Source organism: Rhinolophus sinicus, linkage group LG04 (genome assembly GCF_036562045.2).
Source record: "Rhinolophus sinicus isolate RSC01 linkage group LG04, ASM3656204v1, whole genome shotgun sequence".
Classification (NCBI taxonomy): domain Eukaryota; kingdom Metazoa; phylum Chordata; class Mammalia; order Chiroptera; family Rhinolophidae; genus Rhinolophus; species Rhinolophus sinicus.
In genome coordinates this window covers 135,449,768-135,475,430 of record NC_133754.1, presented here as the reverse complement: position 1 = coordinate 135,475,430, position 25,663 = coordinate 135,449,768, and the positions used below count along the sequence as shown (strand labels likewise).

Below are 25,663 nucleotides of genomic sequence, written 5' to 3'. Positions count from 1 at the left end.
CTTCCTGAATACTTTGGTGAGTGAAGCCTCTCCTTACACTCAGTGGCTGCCATTTCCCTTTGTGTGTCTTTTTATTTCTGTGTTCAAATGCAGACATATCCCTGGACTAAGTTCTGGGTCTGGGAAGAGATGCTCTGAGACGTTATGGCTCCTAAGAGCCTCCAGAGTTTGCCCCATTTTCTTCCTGGTCACATAGGATTTATGAGTGAATCATAGCACTAGCAAGATTTTCTAGATTAATCAGGGACCCTAAGGTATTTGCCATGTTGGTCTCGGCTATGATAATGAATTAGGAGAACAAGCTGGCAAAGCAACCAAGGGGCCAGGAATCCAAGAGGAGTTTATTGAATACATAGGGCTGGCTGAGAACTTCAGTGAGCTCCACCTTGTCTAGGAGTTAGGTCATGTGCAGTAGCCAGGGCAGAAAGTTCTGGTCTACTCTACCACTCAGGTTAGACAGGTGCTCACCAGTGAGGACTTGATAACATCTACATTCAGAGGATTAAGGAAGGTCCTATATTTATAAGATTCTCCTGAAGATATTCCTGTTCCGTCTAGATTATTATGACTCACAGCGGATCAGCTATCAGCCCCATTACAATAACCTCAGAGAAGCTGTCCTTCAACATGTCAAGTAGTTCCAAATATAGACTCAGAAGTGACTCAGGAAAAAAAAAAAAAAATCTCTCCATGATCTGTAGGAACTTAGAGCTCTTCCCTACTCTGATGATATTTTACAGAGGATCTTCCATGATATTCAGAGGTAAGGGTGAGATTTCTTACTCCCAGGGCCCCTGAGTGTGTGAAGACCAGTGTTTTGGAGATTGAGGTCACCATTTTATCATCCGTGGTTCTGCCCCAGCCCAGCCTGTGAACCCACACCTCAAAGGTATGGATTTATTCTAATCTAAATCCTCCTGTGTTAATGGTGTTCATGTCTTATCAGGAATTGAGAACCTGGAGGGAGAATTTTATAGTTTTCCTACCGTTGGCTCCTACAATTTCTTTTGCGAGCACTGTGGGGCAGTTGGTCTTTTTAGTTCTATAAGTGATCTCCATAATTGCAGATAACATGCTTGCACATACCTCTATTTCTTGATATATCAACCTTAGATTGTTCTCTTGACTCCCCACTCTGAAAAGTGAAGATATATTTCAAATGGTTTCACTTTTCTTTCATTCAGTTACATAATCAAAATTACACATTTTAATGTGTGTCCTAGAGTTTGCTTAGTTTTGCTTTTTCCTAGTTTTTCTATTCATTCACTCTGTTATCTCAAACCAGAAGGTTGAAGTAATATTTGTAGCTGTAAATGTAAACCAGAATGCCCTTGGGGTACTTACTTGACAAAGTCAGAATTATTCCTTCCCTATTCCTTGCGAAATGGCTTTAATTGCCATGCAGGCCTCTGACAATACAGTCCTATAAGAACCCATGTATGTTCAGAAGCATCATGGAACCTATAAGCCCATCTAGTAGATGCCAATCCTGTCCTATAAGTTCAACTGGGGTTATAGTTTTGCACTGAACTGATTTAGCTGAGCAAAAGACTGAAAGCAAGTTTATACTGTGAAGGCCTCTTTTAGCTTGTAGAATGAGATCTAGTCTTAAATCTGTAAAAGATAACTAATAATAATGCCATCTATCACTAGTAGTATTGCTCAAGACCCTGGTCTATGCAGTGCCATGCACTTTCCGTTCTTATCTCTTCAATCTTCCTCTTTCTCTCTTTCTCACGTTCTTGATAATATGCTTACAGTTCCCTTCCTTGCCAGAGTACGGACATCTTCACAAGAAACTCAGTTTTGGACAGTCCACTCTCTGCAGAAAAGTGATGGGAGGAAAGTAAGAACTCGTTGAATTTCCTCTGTAACAGTTTATCTGTGTTCCCTTTACTCTTTCAAGCTTCTCTTTCCTGGAGTAAGATTCATCCATTTATTTATTTAACAAATAAGTGCTAATCACTTTCTATTTCCAAGCACTCTGATGATAAATGAGACAGATAAGAATCTAGCTCTCAGGGGACTTACATTGTGGCTGGGAAGACAGACCTTAACAAGTGTTCACAGTAAGGTCTGATGAGAGCTGTAGCAGGAGAAATATAGTCACAAGCAGGACCTATCAAAAACGTAGTCCCGATGTGGGAGAAGAGATCTTTGAAGGGGGGACTTTTTAGCAGGACCCTGAAGAAGAGTGATACAGAAAGTGTTCTACAGGGCGCAGAGCGTTGTACGTAAGGAAATGGCGTCCCAGAAGCCTCAGGTGAGAGACAACCTGCGTGAGGTTTTCAAAGAACTGACAGCAACTAGGAAAGCTGGTAGTAAGGAGATGCAGAGACACGGGCAGGAGCCACATTAAGCTTGACTTGACTTTCCATCAACTGGGTTGAGAAGATTGAAATGTCTTTATGGCCAATAAGAATAGACATCCATTATGATATATTCAGTGCGGGAGTGACATGACCATATTTATGTTTTAGAAAGATCATTCTAGCTTTAGGGTGAGGAATGACTTGGTCAGGACTTAGTGGTTGATTGCATTGAGGGTGAGAGAAAGCAAAGAAGAAGCAAGAACAAACTTCCAGTCTTTCTATGTGGCAACTGGGTTGATGGCATTTAGTGAAATAGGAAGCGCTGGAGAAGGCACTGATTTGAGAGAAAGGTAATGATTTAAATTTTGAACATGAATTTGAGGCGCCAAGGCATCCCTTTTGAGATGTTCAGAGGCATTTGGATATGGAAGCTGGCAAACTGCCAGCTAGTAAATATTTTACACTTTGAGGGTCGGGCAGTCTCTACCATAGTAGTGTGAAAGTGACTATAGACAGTACATAAACAAATGAAAATAACTGTGTTTCAATAAAGCTTTATTTATAAAAACAAGCAGCATGCTTGATTAGGTCCACATCGATCCTTTAGCTAGGAAAATAGAGCTGGGAGACATAGGATTAAGAACTATTAGTATATAGTCAATGACCTTGGTTTGAAATGTCTTTATTTGTTTTTATAATTTCTGTAAACTTGCACATTTTTCTGAAGATCCTTTTCTGAGAATTAAAAGTTAAAAATTAAAGTTTCCAGAAAAATATGGTTTGATGTAAAACAGAATACGTTGTGTCCAAAGGCAATTGCATAATTTTAGTTATTGATTTTTATTCTTAGTGATTTTAAATAAGTTACACCACAAAAACAATACCCTAAATCCCAAGCCAGGAGTGAGGGAGATGTTATTGCTGGATGGAAAATGTGTGAAGCAAAGAGAGGTGGGGGAGTCACATTATATGGGGCAGCATGTCATAAAGCAGAAAGAGAAAGGTCTGGGAAAAGAGGAGTCACACCGCAGAGTTTACTCCCCACGACACCAAACCCCTCAGGCACACAGAAGGTTGTCTTTGGCAAAGCCCGTTTGCCTTGTCAAGTCAATAAAGTTATGAACTAAATTGCCTTCCTCAGCTTGGGAAGGGACTGAGTGTACATCCCCTGGGGAAGAGTTGATCTTTTAAAAGGCATTTCTTTCCATCTTTCTTTCTACCCTCAAATAAATCACTATATTCTTGACTCTTAAATCATTCTTCTTATCTGAAAAGGCTCTGTCTTGGGCCAGAATGTCTAAACAAATTCTCTCCATTCCAGGGTAGCCCTAGTGCCTGAGGTAATTGGGCGGTGTGTTCCCCTCAGGATGTCTGCCTCTACTTGGGCATTGTCAAAGGCTGGCGGCTAATGAGACCTCAGGTAGCCTCCCCACACCCACCCACTGCTTCATTTTCTTGGACGCTCAAGGAACTCACTTAGCCTCCCAGGATTGCTGGGCCTGTCTGCATCCTTGTTTTCCTCTTGAGGACACCAAAGCTCAGGTTGGTCAAACAACGCTTGGTCTGTTATCCAGCAAGTCAGCCGCAGGACTTGGAAGAGAACCAAGAAGCGTATCTCCTACTCTCTGTTCAAGGAGAGCAGTGATTTTCACACTGTGGGGCCCAGGTTTGGCTCAGGGGTCTTAGAGGCACACAGGGCCCAAGGGGGAAGGCTGAGTGGGGGCCTCTGGGCTTCTCACTCCCCCAAACTTACACACACTTCAACAAGAAGCAGCGCTACTTTTTCCTGTGTTTTTTTTCTTTTCTTTTTCTAGAGGTTGCAGTTAAGAATTCTGTAACTTGAAAAAGAAAAGCTAAACATTCTTGTTGAAAATCATGTGCCGTTTGTTTATAAATCTGTGTTTCTTCCACTCGAGTCTCTTTTTCAACTCATGTAGTCTGGTTCTTACTCTGGAGACCCACCAGCCTTTATGAATACATTTATTAGTGCCTGATGTATGTCATGCTGTCTGTGATTGTGATGAGGCTAATTAGCCTGGCACTTCTAGCACTGGAACTTCTTTGTCTGTGTAAGCTCCTGGCACATGTGGCACCCAGTACACATTGGCTGAATTGTGAATGAATGCCTAAATGGATGGGTAGATGAATTAGATAGTTTCTGCTTGGAGTTTTATTTGAAACTAGCCATAACCTAAAGAGCAATGCATCTGCCTTTATATAACCCGATCCCACTAGCTATGATTTTGGTGGATCATTTCTCATTCATCTTTGTGTATTTGGTGCCTAGAATAGAGCCTGGCTCATAGTAAGCATTTGATGAATAAATGATTGAATAATCAAGGAGATGACTTTATAGTCAAGGTGATTCTTCTAGATGAATTCCTGTCAGAACACACATTGAGGGTTTAATATGTTCCAGGCAGTACTCTTAGTGTTGGGGTTACAGATACTAGTAAAATTTGGCCTCTACATGGTTGGAATTTTGCTCTCTAGAGTTGGGAATTTGGTAGTCCGTGGAAGACAGGGAGACAGCAGGGTCACACCATCCAAAAAAATATAAACAAATAAAAGAAAAAAGAAGGCAGGAAGCAGGCTTTAAGCTTGCATCAATACCCAATAGTGTGTTGAGGATGGAGGCGGAAAAAGAATGCTTATACTCCCGAGGCATCTTAGAATTCTGTGAAGTTTCTTCAGGGCATATATCCTGCCTTTCCCCCAACAAGACCTTTGGCATATTACAGCAAGTCCCTGTTATTGATGGCAACATGTGTTTTTCCTCATGTAGCTTGGTACCTAACATAGTTTGGGGGTTAGCTTTGCCTGCCTGGTGGCCTCTTCATGGATACACGAGCTGTTTTCTTCTGCCTCAGCTTGTTGCCCTGCCTACAAGGGGAGAACTTCTTTACATGGAGTCTCTTCCTCTTCTTTAAATAGAAGAAGACCTTCATGATCTCTCTTGCTACTTCTAGCTTCCCTATCAGCCACTGTGGTTCTACAGTTCATTTTTTCATTCAGAACATCAAAATTCTCTCTCTCTCTTGCAGCATGCTGTTGGATGAAAGGCCAGATTCTCCCATCTCCATGCCTACATAATCCATCATCTTGATCATATTTTCCTTGAACATGGCCTGCTCTAATTTTCCTTGTGCCAGTCCATTCACATAAAGCATTCTGCTCTGTGCAGCTCAAATCTTTCTCTGTAGTGCTCACACCGCTCTCTGGATCTTTCTGGGTCACTTGGAAGCTGCTGACATTGCACATCAGCACACTTTCTTTTGTCCAGGCTTTTCATGCCTTTCTCACGTCCTCTTGGACCATCTCCATCTTTGAAGTTCCCTGGTCTCCAAGGTCTATTCCAGATGCTGGCTCCTTCCAGATGCCTCTCTAGTTTTCCACAACAGTAAAATGATATCTATAGCTCCCTGAATCTGCATCTGTTTGTGACACGTATGAAGCACCTTTCATATTCTGCCTGTTATGAACAGTTATGCACTGTTTTTTTTCAAACACACTCATTTTACTGATCCAAGCTAAAGCCCAGAGCGATTTCTTTAGAGATGTCCTAAGGTTAACCCATTTGAATTATAGCAGAGAAGGCACTAGAACCTGGTTCTCTTAATGGCTTGTCTAGTTCTTTTTTATATGTGTATTGTACTTGAGATTATATGGCGCGTGCTCTGACCTTGTTGTCTAACCCAAGGATTGGTTAATTGTGGGGATTTTGTGAGCAGAAGGGCAAGCACTAACTTGTGAGGATGCATGTGGCAATGGGGAAGGGGGTTCCAGGAGAAAGAATAGAGTGATATGAAAGCCATCCTTCAACTCATGATTAACACATAGATAGTACCTTAGAATCAGTATTAGGGCTCTCCAGAGAAAGAGAACGAATAGGAGATGATAGATAGATAGATAGATAGATAGATAGATAGATAGATAGATAGATAGATAGATAGACTGATTATAAGAAATTGGCTCATGTGATTATGGAGGCCAGCAAGTCCAGTCTGCAGGTAGACCAGGAGGTAGGAGATCCACAGCTAATGTTCAAGTTTAAAGGCTGTCAGACAAAAGAAGCTAATGTTACAGATAAAGTCCAAAAGCAGTCTGCTGGAGAATTCTCTCTTACTTGGGAGAATGTTGGTCTTTTTTTCTAGTGAGGGCTTCAATTGATTGGATGAGGTCCACCTATATTGTGGAGGACAATCTGCATTACTTTACCAATTAAAATACTAACCTTATCCAAAAACACCATCATGAAAACACCCAGAACAATGTTCCACTGAAATATGGGCACCCCATGGCCCAGTCAAATTGACACATAAAATTAACCATTGCAACATCCTTAAACTCATACACTGGTGGTACCTTGAGCATCTTCAACGTGCATATAACACACAGGCAGTACCTTGATTATCCTTCACCTCATGCTTAACCCACAGTTAGCATCTTGAACATTCTTCAATGTGGGCACAACGCACAGATAGTACTTGAATTTGCTTCCCAAGGATTGACCAGGAATGTAAGTCACTCATTTGCATCCAACTTTTAAAAACTATATGTATTAAAAAAGTAAGCTGCAACTGAATTTGCCTTCACTCATTGATATTGTTGTTTTATTGCTCATTAGGCCCCAAGCCACTTGAGGGCAGGGACCATGTCTTCTTACCACATACACATTGTACATCCTGCACAGCTACAGAATGACCTGGTTTGACCAGCAGGTTCTTTGCCAAGAGGGATCCTATATGAGATTTCAGAGTTATTGGCCTTCCTGACTTGTTTCACTTGCTTGAAATTTGCTGAAAAATTATCCTTTGGGCTTTAAATTTTCATGCTTGATTTCATCCCAAAGGTGAGGTTTTAGTTGTTGAATGTCGAGAGAAACATCTGTTTAGCTGTTTCTGACACTCGGGCAGCTGAAAAAGAAGAAAAAGAAGCCGACCCTCAGCTTTATGCCATGAAACCGTTTAAGATGATTTTTGCACATGAATAACTCTAACACAGAGTAAATTTAAAATTTGAAACTTTCCATGCATCTGCTTCTCACAGGGGAGGAAGCCGGGTCATTTTGGAAATTAAAAAAAAAAAAAAAAATGCACATCCAAAGCAGTTTCAAGCGACCACACATTTATTTTGTATATGCAGAACCTAAATTTAAGAGCAGTTTCCATGGTTCTATGTTTAGTAAATACACAATGGCTATATTTAACATTTAATGTATGGCTTTTTGAATAACTGCTTACAAATTTGTTTAAGGTTGGTGATACTATATCATGTGTAGACCAGAAAGAGTTGGGTTGTTTATTTTTCTATTACTTTTACTTCCTTCCAAACCCATGTTCTTTACTTTTAGTGCTCAACGAAAATTAAGCTTCACGTTTACTTACTAACTCTCAACCCTGAGACCTCTTTGTGACTTGTTCCTTTGGGGCTCATTGCTATTGGTATTCTCTATCCCCTAGTTTTATAGATATCATATTGTCTGTCACCAACACAAGGCTGAAAAGCTTTTCTTTAGGTCAGAGATTGTGTTTTCTTTACCTTTCCTTTAGTGCATAACTTTGGGCCTGGTATACTTGGGCATTCATTAAATGTGGATAATTGCATGATAGAAAGCTGGTGGTCATACAAGCTGGTAGCAGGACCTCTGACATGGAAGCTCTCTACACCTCTAATCTGGTCTTTTGCCTCTCAGCTAATGCTGTTATTGGATATAACTGTGCATCAAAGCACTTTTTAAATAACCTGTCCACTGCTGCTCTCATTTTATAAATACAAACTCTTCCCATGATTCTTACCCCCACTCCATTAAGAATCTTCTTGGCTCAGAGTCTACACAAGTCTTTGTCACATCTGACTTTTACAGTTTACATTATAAAAATAATAAAGCTGTTTGAATTTTCCAAATATATATTATTTTAATATTGAATATACTTTAAAAAATTATCTCCCCCCACCTCTGCTACTCCAAGATGCGGATATGTCCTCAAGGTAGGGCAAATGTTTTCCAGTCACCTGTGCCCCTTTTTCCTGTCCAGGAGAACCATGGCTTTTAACATCATTAGGAATAGTGACTACACAGAAAGTGGCCTTTTGAGTTCTGTTTCCATGTTTAATCATCATTGCAGTGAGGAAGCTCTGAACTAAATCCCTGTGGTTGCATATCCTCTAATATTTAGTTCTGAGAACAGCTGTTCAGTGTCCGTTGTCCTAATCCTCCATGTAGAGAAAGTTAATGAGATTGCTACTTGGTCCTTTTTCTTTCTAGATTAAAAGGCCCCATTGCCCCTTAAACTTGATGCTCACAGGACTGATTTGTAGACTCTTTAATTAATTTTACACTCTTTAATTAATTAAAAGATATAGAAAAACATATTCTATATGTTTTTTAGTATTTCTCCATTTTTCTGCCCTGTTCTTTCAACACAGCCCTAAAACAGCTGACCAACGCCAAGTGTCATGGAGAAACAACTTCTTAGCTTCCTCTTTAGAGGGGAAGAGTAGAACCCCAGGGATGAAATGACTCCCTTGAGCCTCATAAGAATTGGTGAAATTGGATAGAGTCAAAGAACGCATAGCACACTCAGTGGAGAGAACACTTGGAATCAACAGAGAGCGGGTTGAGTCCATCACTTACCTGCTGTGTCACTTGTGTGTCATATGGGAAGTGGAAATAATATATTCTGCCTCTTTCCTAGAGACATTATCAAGTTCACAAGAAACCATAAGAGATAATGGTAAATCATAAAGCTCTATAGGGAGGGTTATCAGAACCTAAGGGAAGTGGTAAAATGCCTCCAGAATGTCAAGATAAAAGTTAACTCCTAAAAGTGCAATGAAGGAGAATTTAAGTGTAGCAAATTAGATTAGTAATTTCTGGCAGTAAATCAGTGGTAGGATAGTCTGAGAATATCAAACTCAATCAAGATGATCAGGAGGAACATTAAGAAAAGCATATTACTAAAGTTCCCCAGCGTCTGTGGTGTGATGGTTAAATTCATGTATTATTTAATTTTTTTCATATACAAAAAGAAATAGTGGTAGTCTTTTCCCTCCTCTTCCACAAAGGGAGTCTGTGCTCAGAAAGATTAAACGATCTGCCCAAGGCGGTCCCGCCTTGGAGGCACAGCCTGAACAAGGGCCCTCTGTCTCTTCATTTTCTCAGTTCTGTTTCTGTTTCCTTCAAAAACTTGATGTGGAATGAACACATGAGTCTGAACACAGCTGAAATTGTAACCTGATGCATTGTCGTTATATAATTGAAGGCGTAATACAATCAAGTATAAACTAGAGCCTTTATAGTGAAATAGCTGAAGCTGATTAACAAGAAGCTGAAATAGCAATTGTATTATAGAAGGGCAATATTAATAGAGAGAGGTGGTATTAATGGAATGTAGTAAAAGAAATTGCAAAGAGAAAAAACAAATGTAAGTGTTTGCCCGCTCTACTTCAGGAAGGGTGCACAGCCCCCGGAGGATAAAAGAAGACAATGATGCTGTGGGGACCAGGAAAAAAATTCCTCAGCACCATTTCTTTTGACTGGTTTCATACCCTGAGTGACCTTGGCCTGAGCAAACTTGATTGAAACATCTTTCTCTTTATATAACAATACTTTGGCAGACTGCTTTATACATCAGACTCTCGAATGTTGAGTTCTTATGTGTCAATCCCTCGGTGTTCTCACAAACAGATTTTTGAATTTGCAAAGTTAAGGGCTAACTGTAAACCATGGCGACATCAGCCAAATTCTAATACCTCCTGAAGGCTAAACTGATAGCCAGCTCTCCATCTGTAACATCTCTTATCTATTTTTGATTGCAGCAACCACAGTACTATTATTTTTCTCTAGGGTACCATTGTTAAAAGTATGGAATTTTAGATTTTAACCTTATTACTCTCATGCTAGACACCCTGACAGGTTAAGTAGTTAACTAGGTCGTATATTTAGTGACAGTATTTAAACATGAACCCCGGTCTGCGGAGTTCCATTTGGGTTTCCTCTTTCTTTCCCCCACTATATCTATTTCTTATGTTCTTCCTTTCTTTGTGGTTTTTGAAAACTCCTTTATAATAAGGACGTTGTCTCTGTACTTAATTTGAAATTATGCCTTAATTTCCTCACTTTTCCATTGTCGATAATACTTACCTCCTAGGGACATCATGAGAATAAGAGGAGACAAAAGTAAAACACATGGCATCTTGCTTAGGCTGGAGTAGCTGCTAAATAAATACTAAATCCCATTCATTCCTTTACTCAAGGCATTCTACAGACATTTCTTCAATGAACTCAGTTTAATTACTTTTCTCCACTAGACTAGAAACCAGTGGTTCGCAGCCTTGGCTGTAATTGGAATCACCTGGGGAACTTTAAAAGCTATTGATGCCTGTGTGGGCCTCATCCCTAGAGTTTCTGATTTAATTGCTCTGGAGAAGAAGAGCTTGGATATTAGTATTTAAAAATCTCTCCAGGTGATTCAAATGTGCAGCCAAAGGCTGAGAAGCACTGCCTCTGATCCCAAGTAGTGTGAGGGCTGCGGTTTTGTTTTACTCATCGTTGCAATCTTAGGACCAAGTTTAATATCTCATGGTGGTCACTCAAATTTGGGTTGTTTGAAAGGACACAAATGGCCATGAACTCATGTTTTTATTATGTTCCTTTCTTTTCCTTTCCTTTCCTTTCTTTTCCTTTCCTTTCCTTCCTCCCCTCCCCTTCCTTCCTTCTTTTCTTCTTTCCTAACTCATTGAAATAATTCCATGCTATTCTATTCTTTCCTTGGATTTAATAATCTCAGCAATATATGTTTACCAAATATTTCTTTCATAAAAATACATCATTTCTTTCTTCCTAATGTGCTTTTCTTTTTGTTTTTAATCTCAAGCTTCCAGTGAACTGCAATTAGCGAACTCATTTATTCATTCATGGTGGCAAGAAGCATTTATTGAGCCCCTACTATATGCTGGCTGCTGTGCTGGGCAAGTGCAATACAAATATTAATAAGACAGAAAATGTTTTCAAAGAGTAGAAAGTCTACTGGCATGATAAACACATGAACAAATAATTGTAATATCACTTGATAAAAACTTTAAGAGAAGTGTGAGCCCTCTCAATTGCCCATCAACAGCTATTATGTTTTCCATTTCTCTTTTGACTAGTTTTGCTCTGGTTTTACACACGCAGTATATTGTGTCGTGTGTGTGTGTGTGTGTGTGTGTGTGTGTGTGTGATTTCACTTTGAATCTGGATGGAGTTTTTTAAGGAAGTAGTTGGAGAGAGACATCCAAACCAATAAATAAAATGAGTAAGAAGTCATCTGGTGCACAGCCTAATGCTCTCCGGATAAAACCCTGGAAAACTATCTGTCTTTGTCCCTATCAGAGGAGCATTTTACCATGACATTTTGATAGCATTGATTATTTATAGCAAAGGTTTATTTCTATTCTTAGTCCTTTTCCATTAGCACATGAAGTGTATTTTAAATTATGCAGAGTTTCAGAATTCTCTTCTTAATTAGAAGGAAAACTCTTGGCAGTTTGGGGAGATTAAACTTCTTTCCTTATCTTCTGACTATGCACCTGCTATCCTGGGGTGGAGGTGGGGGATATGTCCCTTGGGATACTTTCATCTTAGATGAGAAGGCTGGAGGATGGGCTCCATTTAGTCAATGAAAATAAAATATTGTACTCTAAGGGGGGAAATGATAGAAAAATATTATTCTAAGCATTTTTTTTAAGACTTCATCCATTCAATGGGTAATTGCCAGTATGACTCATTTTAAGCTTAAAGCTAAGTTAAAAGTACTTAGTATATGAGATTGCTTAGTCAGTCACCTTGCAAGCTTCTTAGAGAATGGGATCAAAAGAAAAATGATTTTTTTTTGAAGGGGTCAGAAGGATACGAAGAATGAGCTGTGGTTAGATAAAGGCATCCCAGAGGAGAGCTGAACATAAAGCCCCTGGAGATAAGAGGTTTGACAATTAAGTTCATGAACTTGTTGCAACAATGTTGCTAACCTATTTTGATATCAGCGGGATTATTCATTATGAATTCATATCAACTGGACAAACAATTAACCAAATTTACTATTTGGAAGTGCTAAGAAGGCTGCATGAAAAAGTTAGATGAAAACGACCTGAACTTTTCACCAACAATTCATGGCTCTTGCATCATGACAATGCACCAGCTCACACAGCACTGTCTGTGAGGGAGTTTTTAGCCAGTAAACAAATAACTGTACGCATTGGAACACGCTCTCTACTCATCTAATCTGGCCCCCAATGACTTCTTTCTTTACCCAAAGATAAAGGAAATATTGAAAGGAAGACATTTTGACGACATTCAGGACATCAAGGGTAATATGATGACAGCTCTGATGACCATTCCAGATAAAAAGTTCCAAATTGCTCTGAAGGGTGGACTAGGTACTACCATCAGTGCATAGCTTCCCAAAGGCAATACTTCAAAGGTGACCATGGTGATATTCAGCAACGAGATATGTAGCACTTTATCTAGACCTTCATTGTCAGACCTTCGTCTATGTGTCTGTTTAGGAGTTTTGATGGGGCGAAGGGGATAATGCTGGGAGACAGATCAGCAAGATGAGCCTCCTCTGCATCATTTCTAGTTTGTCTAGGGCAGGGTTTCTCAATCTCTGTACTTGACACTTTGGGATGGATAATTCTTTGTGCGGGGAGATGACCTGACGAGGTAGGATGTTTGGCAGCATTCCTGGCCTCTACTCACTAGATGCCAATAGCACTCCTCTCCCCTTGCGGTGACAACCATCAGTGTCTTCACCCAATATCTGCTGGGGGATAAAATTGCCTGTTGAGAACCAGTGACCCAAGGCAAGCCCAGGGTGATTAAAGGCAACCAATTTTAAAAGTCCTTTTAAAAAATCTGTAATGGAGTCTCAAGTTGCAGTCTACTAAATAGTAAGGGCAGGAACACTGTGTATATTGTCCACTCTAAGCACTAAGGGGACAATTAAGACTAAATTGTGAATGAACATCATCAGCAAATGGGTTGGGTATGGGATAATTAGAGATTAAAATCGTCTTGTTTGTGTAGAAGCTACCATTTTTCTAAGGATTTAGGAAGTAGGAGCATAGATTCTAAACTCAAATAGTCTGTGTTTGATTTTGCATATTTGTTTATACATGCATACATTAAAAATACGTTTATTTAGTACCTGAGTACCTGGTACTGCAGGTCTTTGGGATACACTAGTGAGCAAACCAACCAGCTCTTAGCTGTCTAATGTTGGACAAGTTAACTGCTGGGATTCCCAGTTTTCTCATCTATAAAATGGGGCTAATAATAGTATGTGTCTGCTCCACTGTTAAAAAACAAAAGGTGAGACATGTAAAGTTCTTAATACAATGCCTACATAGAGTAACAAAAAATCACAACAATTACTGATGAAGATAACGATTTACCAGTAAAAGTCACCAATTTACCATTTCAGAAGAGGAAACCGAGCTCAAGAACATACAAGGAATTTCAATAACTGGGGCACAGAGTCAGTACTGGGCCACCTGCTTCCCTACTCTGCTTTTCTTATTGTGAGGAAGATTTAAGTATCATAGATGTTAATAAAAAGGATCGGAGCTTTTAAAGAGTCATCCTTTTAAAGAAAAATTCATGGTTATCAGGAGCTGGACAAAGATCACCCATGTGAGATAGATAGTTGAATCTACAAAAGATACATATCAACATTGCATTCAGAAGCACCATGGTCCAGACAATTATCTGGGTGGGGTGAAGAGGATAAAAGCATGAAAGAAAACTGACAGAAACATCAATACAGCAGGCACATTCTTCAAAGGATCCTTTAATTCACAGATTTTTTTTTTTTTAACTAATAGCTTTAAGAAAGGACACCTTAATGGACTCCACAGATGCTATTAGGAATTTCTATTTGAGTCAAAAAGAGAAAAGGAAATTTTTTTAAATGCCTGAAAATGTTTGATGGGGACAATCAATTTAATTTATGCATGGGCTCCCATTAAAATGCCCTCTCATTCATCTCTATGCCTCTGTTAGCATGTCAAGAGGACAGTCAGAAACTTCAACTCTTTTCTGGATACGACATCAGTGTTTGGAGGAGCAAGAAGAGAATCTCCAAACTTTTATGATTCTGGCAAGTACCCTACCTCTTCCTCCTACTGTCAACACTCACAGTCTCACTACCACCACCTGCCTTGAGGGCATCAAGACTAATCTTATGAGGTCTTTATCCTTGTTTATCTCTGTCACCACAAGCAGCCCAAGACTCCCTGGCCATTTTTCATCCTTGTTGGGCTCAACACAGCCATTATCTGCTCTCACTTTGGCCACATATATATTTAATATCCTCTTTCTCTGTTTTATTTTTCTCCGTAAGACTCATCAACAGTCACCTTATTGTACATTTTACCTACATTTTTGTTTGTTTGGTTTCCTTCAACACTAAAAGCTAAGTTCATGAGGTTATAGATACATGTATATTTTATTCAAGGCCATATCTCCATCACCTGGAACAATGCCAGGCACGTGGTAAGCATTCAATAATGTTTTGGTAAATAAAAGGAATGAACTTGATAAATATGTTTGGGTAGTGTGCCAGGATTGTGCTAGAAAGGCATTGGGGGTGGGGGGTAGACTTAGGGATGGATCTTTTCAGGAGTGTGGTACAGACTTCAAATGCTCACCTTTGTCTGGTTCTCTTCACCTTCCAGACCAATGGAAGGGTCACAGTTTCTTATGTCATTTGCCATTAGTTAGGGCCATGTGACTATTGTTCGGACCATTGGATTGTAAACAGAAGTGGTTTGTGTCATCTTTGGACTAAGGATTTAATTGTCAGTGCAAGGCTCTCTAGTATTCTCTTTTTGTACAGTAACAACTCAGGATGCAGCATGTTCTAGGCAGTGCAGCTTGAGGATGGTGAATCCTGCATTGGCCTGAATTAATGTAGGGTTGCCTGGAGGAGGGATGCCCTACAGAATCACCTTGATCTGCATCCAATTTTGCATAGACAATAAACCTTTGTTAAGCAACTGAGATCTTGAACTCATCTGTTCCTAGAACATAACCTAGACTATTCAGATTAATATGAGGAATATAGAAAATGCCATTTTTCCTTAAGTCAAAATTATAATACATAGCCTCACACAGTATTAGGGCAGAAAATTTAAAAGTAGGAACATGCTCCATGGTTTAGAAAACTACCAGACACGTCTGTGACTTAACAAGAGGAGAGGCTGTTTCCTTGCATAGATGAGTACTGTATTACCTTCTCCTCTGACTTCAGAATGACAAATGGAGCCAGAGGCAGCTGAAAGAAAGTTTGAGGAGATGCATTCTTCATGATAGCAATCCATCCAGAAGATTATAAATTGATAAATGTTTCCTGAGTATTTACTCTATACGTACAACTAGGTTAGGTATAAATAGAGATACCAAAGCAGCAGAAAACATAGCTCCTGCTCTGAAAGATGCTATGGTCTTAGGGTAATATGTGCTAAATATTTGTTGTATTAGCTACAAAGTGTGTAAGAATTTAAAGGAAAGGGAGAACTTTGAAGCCTGGAGGAATCTAGGAAGGGTTTCTGGAGGTGAATATTTGGCCTTGGCCTTAAAGGATGGGCAGGATTTAATACAATTGCCAATAATTTATTAAACTTACTATGCACCAGGCACGATGTTTAGATCTATATAGCCCACTGAATCTTTCATCCACCCTATAAAAGTTATGTCCACTTTACAGATAAGGAAACTGAGTCTTGGAGATGTGAAGTAATTTGTCCAAGTCATGAACTTGGATTCAAACCCAGGTTTGTTCCTTGCCAAAGCAGATGTTTTTAATCATGAAGCAATTGTGTTGAGGTGGAAGGATAAGGGAGCAAGTCTTTTGGGAGGAAGAATGTGTTGGAATGAACCTCCCTTGCTTTGCTCTCAGAGCCAATAGAGCCTTGACTTTATTGATTTTCCAGCAGAAATGCAGGTCCTTCATCCTTCTGGTTGTGAAGGAGGAACTAGATGAACTGATCTTTAAGTAGTGCTTCAAGTTGTGGAACTGCACAGCTGTCATCTTTGCTGAGTAAGCCACCTCTTCCAATTTCCCAGGTATGCAAATCCATCTCAACTCTTTACCCACACAGATGTATAAGGAAAGTAAGTGGTGGGTGGAACTGGTCCTAATTCATGCAGACAGCTGGTAACTCATACTTTGCAGAGGATTATCATAGGTTAATGGGACTGTCAACAGCCTTTTAACTGCAGCAGGACCCCAGCCACACGGTTTTACCTGTGGTGGGTGAGTGAGCTTTGTGGTATCACTCAGAGGGTCCTGCAAGAATCACATGGCATGCTCAGAGGGACAATAGTAGAGCATGTAATGAAGAAATTGTCTGTAGAGCTGAGGGTAGAGTAAGAAAACCGACACAGATGATGAGGCCATGCAACATCAAAAAAGCCATCTCCACTTGTAGGCCTGAAGGGGAAAAGAGAGGTAACAGTTACCAGGAAAGACTAAACCCATGTGTAGTGAAAAGAAGAATGGACCCTCCAAGATGTGCCCCAATCTCCGGAACCTATGACTATGTTACCTTACATGGCAAAAGGGACTTTGCACATATGATTAAGGTTGAGGACCTTGAGATGGGGACATTATCTTGGATTCTCCTCTTGGGCCCAGCCTAATCACATGAGTCCTTAAATGCAGAGAATCTTTCCCTGAGATGGTCAAAGAGATGTGAGGAGGGTGGAAGGGTCACAGACACAATATTGCTGGCTTTGAAATTGGAGGAAGGGCAGTATTAGCAAAAAAATGTGGGCAGCCCCTAGAATGGTAGGGAAATAGATTCTCCCCTAAAGCCCCCACTGTGGAACCAGCCTTGGTAAAACACCTTGATTGTAGACCGTTGGTACCTCTGTTTGACTTCCTGGCCTACAGAACTGTAAGGTGATATATCTGTGTTGTTTTAAGCCACCAAGTTTGTGGTAATTTGTTAAATACATCAGCACAGAAAATTAATATACCACATAGGAGGAGCTAACTAATGGAGCTGTGGGCCTGAACAGAGGATCACAGCTATTGCCCAATGGTATTCCAGCAAAGTTAGACAGGGTAGTAAATATCCTGACTCCTCTCTCCTCCTGCCCTCTGGAGTCCTTTCACTGCCTCCCATTAGCTGAATCCATTTGCTAAAAACTTGAGGGCAAAACCGCTGTCAGGGTACCTGGCCAGGCTTTCCTTGACTTGCGTCAACAGATACGTTTTTCCTATGATGGCAGTTCCCCAGTGTTTAGTCTTCTAGATCATAGTGCAGGGAAGAGCAGGGTGGAGAATGGATCTAGAAGGGTAAACAGAAAATAACCAGCAAAGAGGTTAAACTTTAGGGTGGAGGTTTCAAATGGTTGTGTGCCTGACTTGTTATCACAGAGAGGAGGATCTGGCAGGAAGCACTGCCAAAGACCAGCTTTTGGACAAAGGACTGGATTAGTTCAATAGATTTCATCTTTCCAGCTAGGGAACAGATGTGTAAATGTGTTTCATTCAATCCAGTCAATTAATCAGTTTATTAATTCAGTCATCATTCGACAAATCTGTTTGAAAGACTTGCTATTCACTAGGCATTAAGAAGCAAGTTGGGGCGGGGGTGGAGTAAGATACGGGGATATATAAGACACAGCCTTCACTTTAAAGGAATTTAAAATATGCAGACTAGAGGTGGAGTTGAGATAGGATGGAGAGGAGACATACACAGCCATCCATAACACATCCATCAGGGCTGTATGCATGCATCTGTGAAGGGAGAGGCATAGGGTGGAGATCAGAGTAGTGGGGCCAGGAAGTGTTCGCTGAGAAGGTGCTACTTAACCTGGGCTTTGAAATATGTTTATGGCGTTTCTGGTCTGAAAAAAGAGAAAGGGTATCCAGAGTAGAGGAAATAGCATGAGAAGAGGAGAGGCCCAAAGGCTTGGCATTCAGGGAAAAGCAAGAAATTCCATCTTACCAGAATATAGGATGCTTGGGGCTTGGGGCCTCTGGTGCTGTAGGGTGGAGGCTTGAGTTATAATAAGGTCAGACTTAAAGGCCTTGAGGGGTGTGTGTGTGTGTGTGTGTGTGTGTGTGTGTGTGTGTGTGGTGTGGTTTTAGCACAGATTTCACATGCACACGAAAATAGTTGGTGAGGCCTGTAGAAATGATGTGTTTATTATAAATACACTTTTAAAATGAAAATAAGCAAAATGTGTGAAACAAAGTCATTGTTTCCATTATATAGACATTTCTAGCTCTTAAAGTTACTTCTTGTGTCATGCCTTCATATACCCTATTCTGCCCTTTCTTTATGGAATTTTATATACCAAAATAAGACGAGAAAGCAAAATGCTGGTAGAATCACTAACTCTGAACTCCCCGAAGGCAACACATGGCAGAGATGACTTTTCTTTACCTCAGTTGGTTCTTGTCCTCTTTTTCTCTATACCCCTTTCACTCTTAGAACACACACACACTCACACACACATGAGAAGCTCAACTCTGAAAGTTCTCTGTGATTGCAGGAAGATGACCTATGCCTGTCCTCCACCTCTTGGGGAACGCGAGGCTGCACATTGGGCCATTTGGCTGACTCACCACATAAGTGATCTCAGCCACCGCCTCAAACAAACATCTCTCACTTAAGAAAAGCAATACTTCTATTTCAGAGGGTATTTGCATGGGAGAAAAGGAATGGCTTTCTTCTGCCAAAGCTGTCAGGGTACCTGGCCAGGCTTTCCTTGACTTGCGTCAACAGTTAGATACGTTTTTCCTATGATGGAATATTTTCCATAGCGCAAGTGAGCTAGATAACGCATGAAAAGAGATGGCTGTCATTACTTAACTACTTTTGACTGCTTTTAGTAACATACGTTGTAACTTTGTGGTAATAACACACTTCTTTTCCAAGAACCTCGACAGCTAACCAAAATGAGGAAAGCAGTGTTAAATCAGAAAGCTCTGGCCAAGGATTCAAGAAGCCCTGGGCTCTTGAGAAAGTTGGTTTCATCGCTCTGGTGCCAAGTTGCTTATCTATAAAATAAGAGGCTCGACAAAATATTTCTGAGGAGCAATTAGGAGCATGTGGTGGTGAAAAACACCATTATGGCTCAAACTCAGCTCTGTCACTTCTAGCTGCTGTGGGTGAGGCACACTGACTTACTGATTTTCATCTGTAAAAGAGGATAAAATTAGTACCTAGCCCACATGGCTATGGGGAGGGGTAAATTAGGAAATACTTGTAAAGTGTTCTGAAGTGTGTGTGTGTGCCCTCATGCACCTGCACTCACCTGTGTGTTTCACAAATGGAGAAAACAAAGGAGGCCAAGAAGGGTTGGGACTCTGGGGCAGTGACAACCCTTTTGCAATCACACAGGAGATTTTGAGTTGGAAAATTTACTGCTGTCTGTTGGAAGGGGATAGTGGGTCTAAAGTGCCACAGATCTGTGAGATGGGCTTCATCCACTTCTAGTAAAGAAGTTCAAGCACATAGGAGAGGAAACACACCCAAATCCTAGCATAGTGATGAGAAGTGACTCTCCGGGGGAATCAATGGAATATCAAATAATAGTGTGCACATCACATTAGCAAATGCTTGCTGGATGCAGACATGAAATAGTTTCTGGTTGGATGTGAACACTTATTACCACCGGCTTGGCCTCACCTTTTATTAATTTTGGGAAGCAGTGGTGGATGATGAAGCCTAGCATCCTCTCCTAACCTCTTCTTCTTGGAATGGGAGAATTAGATCAACGTAACCAACCTCTCATCAAGAGGCTGTGAAATAACCGCAAACAGAATGCAAAGAAGAAGGATTTATCCTGGATTATGCGCTGCAGGCCAGACCTCTTTGGACTTTCAGGAAATGATTCATAGTTCTGGCTGTGGAATTCTCACAAGACTCACAGGTGGGGAGAGGAAGGAATAATTCATCCAGCCTGTGTTCCACTTCTCAAGGTATAGTCATAGATCATGCTGGGCTCATGACGTGTTCCTTAAAGAACCACATAGTTGGATAGAGTGGCTATCAAGTCAGGAAGAGATTGGGCCTACAATGGAATATTTGCCCCTTATGAACAAAGAAAGAGGGCCTTGCCAAAAACAGACAAAAACAACAACAAATCCCTTTAAACTGGGAAAAAGGTATCTCCATTCCCACTTTCTTATCAAACTCTCTCATGACTAGAAATCCTTTGAATACTTCTCCTCAACCTCAAAAGCTAAGCCAATCACAAATGTAGGTATTTATCTCCTTCTTGTGTATGAAAATTGGTTCTTTCATCAGGGAAGGTATGAAGTAGGCTAATTAGTGTGTCTTTACAGTCCCAACTTTTATCATTATCATCATTAGAATGGCTTTCCTGTCTGTTCAGAGTTTAATATTTATTGAAACCACTTTCAGTGTCTTGAAGGGCCTTTAGCCCAACATTACAAAAGCACTTCCTCTACTTGGCAGTGAATGGTAATTACCTTCACATGTATGGAAGTGGCCCAGTACATGGTTGGACTATCACATAAGAAAAATAATACTTTGGTTTGTGGTTATTGATTCAGTTTTGCAATCCTAAAATCTTTTGTGGCTTTATTTCTTTATGCAATTGAGATTGTCACAAGGCCTGCCTGTATTCATATATCATCTTTCAGCTCACTCAAGTCATTCTAACAAATGTTTATGTTACTGCTTCACTTTCTCCTGATCCTAGAGCAGATTGGGACATCCATCCAATGTTTCAGCACATTCCTGAGTTACCACTGTGATAGAGTGTTCTTGGAAGACTCTCCAGTTCCTTGCTTCCCAGGACCTTGGCTACTTTCCAAGGAATGTACCTTTGGAGATGGTCATTATCAGACCTAGATTAGGTCCTTCTCGTCTTCACCACCTTGTATGTCTAATTCCTTCTGACTCTAATCCAGATTAAGTTTACTGGCCATGTATGTTTAAATAATACCAAGATTACTTTAAAACAGCACTTTACCTGTTTCAGAACACTTTCCATGAGAATTCTGATATCTAATAGTTTTATCAGCTTTGACTTAAGTTAAGGAAAGGGCTGGTGAGTCAGTGCTTTGTAACTTGAAGTTGTATTCTTGAGGCTGACTGTGGAGTTGTTTTACCCTGGTTGTCTTCAGCAATAGCAAAGATGCTGGGCAGACATTGTTTGGGATGTGATTGTAGCCAAGAGGATAAATTAGTCTTTGCAGAGCACATATGGTCTGATTTTCATGTGTATCCTGAGGAATCACTTTTAAAAACCCAATTTGTTTAATTTATAAAGAAAACTAACCTGATATACTTGCACATTTGCATTTCTGAATAGTAGTATAAGCAGCTACTTCATTAGTATCTTAAATCTCTCTCTGGTTTGTTCTTGCATGCTTTAAAGAATCAGTATGGTTACTTGCTAAATCATATCATACCTGCTAAGAATCCTCCTCTCTCATGGTATTAGGAGAAAGGTCTTATATTATTACTACTCACAATATTTCAATAAAAAACCAAGATATTGAAAAAACAAAAAGTCTGCATTTTTAAGGTGCTTCTACATCCTAAACATACAATGTTGACTCATTGCTATTAATCTAAATCAACTGCAGGAGTTCTCCCAGTTTAAATTTACTGTTCACTCAGAAATTACCTTGTAATCATTTACTGCCTTACCCAGACTTCTGGAATGTTCAGCTTGTTGGATGTTGCTGGATGCAACATATTTCTGAATTAGATGTGAGCTCTACCGAAAGTCCTTAGGGCATACCTTACAGTGATTGCTCATGCTCTCAGGACCATTCACTCTGGGAGTTTCTCAAGTCATACGTTTTGAAACTGGAGGAAACCCTGAAAATATGGTATTCTAGGAGGCTCAGACAGGTTAATGAAGATGTCATACAGCTGACTAGTGGCCAAGCCATGATTGGACAGACTTAATTTTTTAATTCTGTCCCAGTGTTTCCACTGCCCTATGTAACCGTTTACTAAAAACAAAACTTACAAGTGAGAACATAGCAGCAGCCCCATGTTGTTTGTAACTGAAAAGAGAAACTCAAGACAAATATTCTTCTGTTAAGGTATATGGCAAAAGACAACCATCTGTGTGTGGCTAAAGTACGTAGTGCTCATTCTGAAACCTGCTCTGACCCTCAAGTTTGACTCAGAATCTTTGCTAAAATAAAGCACCACCCCTATTCTTCAAGTAGACTCATGTCTGCTAGTTTTGTTTCTTTGCAGTCCACAGTTAAATTTCAATATGTTTTGACACTGTACTTATGCAAGATTGGCAGTCTACTGGGTTTCACCAGAAAGCAGAAATCACTATTCCAATAACTCTCCCACCTCTAGAACTCAACTCTCTAATTATAACAAATTCTACTGAATGTAAAATTACTTCAATATTCCATTTCTGCAACTCTAAAGATTTTGGATTACCTATAAATTCCTAGAACCATACCAAACTACTTCTTGAGGGTTTTAGGATTTGGGTCACTTAATTTATCTGCTCTGTGCACTTTCCTTCCTCAGAGGTTTCTCTCCCAAGGTGCTGGCCCACGCTAGGCTAATCTGACTTTTCCCCCAGCCATTTGGTACATTACATAGTGGCTCTGATTACCCACTGATGGCTTTGGAGCTGGGAGGTTAACTTAGTCATGTTCTCAAGTCATATGGCCAGCCCTCCAACTTCATTTGCATTTACCTTTCATCACATTTGGCAGAACGGATGACTCTTTTCTTTTGAAGACACTTCTGTGTGTGTCATCTAATAAAGCACATCCTCTTGGTTTTCCTGTTTTCTTACTGACTGTTCTTTCTTAGCCTGCTCTGCTGGTTCTCTCTCTTCTTCCATGCCATGTTTCATTCATCTTGTATCAATATTATGCTGGATTGATCTATTGTCAGCTTGGTTAATCTGGAAACTGTGTTTCTCAGACCACCCTTTCCTCTATGTCTTCTGGTTAGAGTTACTCACAAGTGGAACTTGCATGGGATTTCAGATGTGGAACTGAAGCAGAGTCATTACTCCCTGAAGAACTTCAGGACCAGATATGGTGATAAAAAGACAAAGAAGTGACTGGCAGGTTATAGTTTGTGTTTGTTTACTTCTATTCCAAGTCCAGTTCGTCTCCCTGACCTTTGGTTCTGTTGACTAGCAATGGTCCCAGGCACACCATCGGATACTTGACTATAGATGTACAGAAGTGGCAATTATATAGATGCTGCAGCAGGTATGTTCCTCATGAGAGTTCCCTATTTGTGGTTCCATTTCAGTGATTGGACGAGCCTAGTGTATCAGATTTCCCTGGAAGCTCCATCTTGTCCACCTATACTAGTGCTAGGAGAAGACTGATCAATGACTTCCTCAAATTCTCCACTGTTTTCCCAGGCCTTCACTGCTCCAGCTCCTCCAACTATTGTATGTAGTCTAATCCCTATAATAAAACTCTTATCCTATATCACTCCTAATTGGACATTGACTGAGACAAATATTGGTAACACTAGAAGTGGTTCTGGCAGAATACAACATTAAGGATAGCAGTATGACATTAGAACTCTGATCTGACTAGACTTAAAGTCAGTGACAAATAGGACACTGGTAGTCTCTGCCAAGTAATAGTTGTTTTCCCAGTTATGAAATTTATAAATAAAATGGATAACTAAGCAATGGGCATAATCCCCATATTGGTTCCCTGAGCCATGAGTGAGGCCTTTTATGATAGGAAGGGCAAAATGGAAACCTCTAGAACTTCCTTTGCCTACTGAATCAGTAACCCGAACTCAATGCTGCATCCCTGGAGGGACTGAAGAGATTTGTTACACCATCAGGGACTTGAAAAATGCAGGAATGATGATTCCTACCATATCCTCATCCATTGTGCCTCTTTGGACTGTGCAGGTGACAGATGGACCTTGGAAAATGACAGTGGATCATCATAAACTTAATCAGGAGAATGTGGTTTACTAGAGACATCATGCTGGTTCACCAGGTTGATGATATCATGTTGCTTGGACGTGTTGAGCAGAAAGCAGACAGTTCCCTAGACATATGTGTGCCAGAGTGTAGGGAATATTTTCCACAACAATGCAGGAGCATGTCAATTTGTTTAAGCTTTTGGCATCCAGTGGTCTGGGGTATATCAAGATATCTACTATGAAACTGGTCATGGATATTCAGCATAGTACAATGGGTTGCAGATATCGAGCTTACTGGGGATGGGGAGGACTTAAAATTAGTAGAGTGCATGCAGCCTGCCAAATTCTCATTACTTCATAGCACAGGTTGGACATAGATGCCCTATGTTCTCCATGACCAAAAATCCAGCAGAGGCTTGCTTTAGCCAGAAAGCTAGATGTGCAAAAAAGAACTGCTTACTCACCCCGTTATGTAAGTTAGCCTAAGATGAGGAAGCAATGCCAGGTTTCTTGTAGCAAAAGGAAGTAAAACAAGAGATTTCTGGGTCCAGGAACATGCTAGGGAAGATGCATACTGGAGACCAAGGTTTGCATACTGAGAGCTCAGGAAACCATGCTTATGGAATGGAATGCTGAATTTAGCCAAAAGCCTTATTTCTGCAGGCTGGCTCAGTGGATCTAAGCCATTTCTCTACTAAGCTTCCAAAAGTGGAAAGAAATGAGCCCCCGGGGCCTCAAGGCTGTCCAGATTTGTCTCTCTTCAATAAGTTGCTGCATATGGCCCCCTCTTCCAGTTCTAAAGCAGTACCTAGGAAAAATGGCCCAATCTATGTTTCTGTACTGATTCGTGGCTAGTGACTGATGGTTTTACTAGGTACTCAGAGATTTGGAAGGAACAGTATTAAAAATTTGTTGGCAAGTAGTCCAGAAATGTATGTGGATACAACTCTCCAAAATGGACGTAAAGCATAAAAAATATTTGTATCCTATGTGATTGTTTACCAAAGAGCATCCTCACAGAGGTGAATCTTAATAACCAAGTGTGCAAGATGACTCATGCTATGGATGTTAATTAGCCTCTTGCCCCAGCCATTCCTACCCTTGCCTAATAGGCTCATGATGAAGGTGGCCATGGTGGCAGGAATAGAGGTTATATGAGGTCAGACAATTAAGTTCATGAACTCATCCTAGAAAAAGTGCTACATACCTCATTGCTGAATATCACTATGGTCACCTTTGAAGTACTCCACTTAGGAAGCTATGCATCGATGCCAGCACCTAGTCCACCCCTCAAAGCAATTTTGGAACTCTTTTTCTGGAATGGCCATCAGAGCTGTCATATTACACTTGATGTCCTGAATGTTATTAAAATATCTTCCTTTCAGTATTTCCTTTATCTTCGGGTAAAGAAAGAAGTCATTGGGGGC

The 25,663-nt window shown here is 40.3% G+C and overlaps 1 long non-coding RNA gene across 1 annotated transcript in view; it reads left to right on the top strand.

Moving 5' to 3' along the window:
• Positions 1-758: 758 nt before the first annotated feature.
• Positions 759-25,663, top strand: part of LOC141571336 (uncharacterized) — a 264,152-nt gene continuing 239,247 nt past the window's right edge. The window contains exon 1 of the long non-coding RNA XR_012496097.1: positions 759-889. This is a non-coding gene — a long non-coding RNA (uncharacterized LOC141571336). The remainder of the gene's footprint in view (positions 890-25,663) is intronic.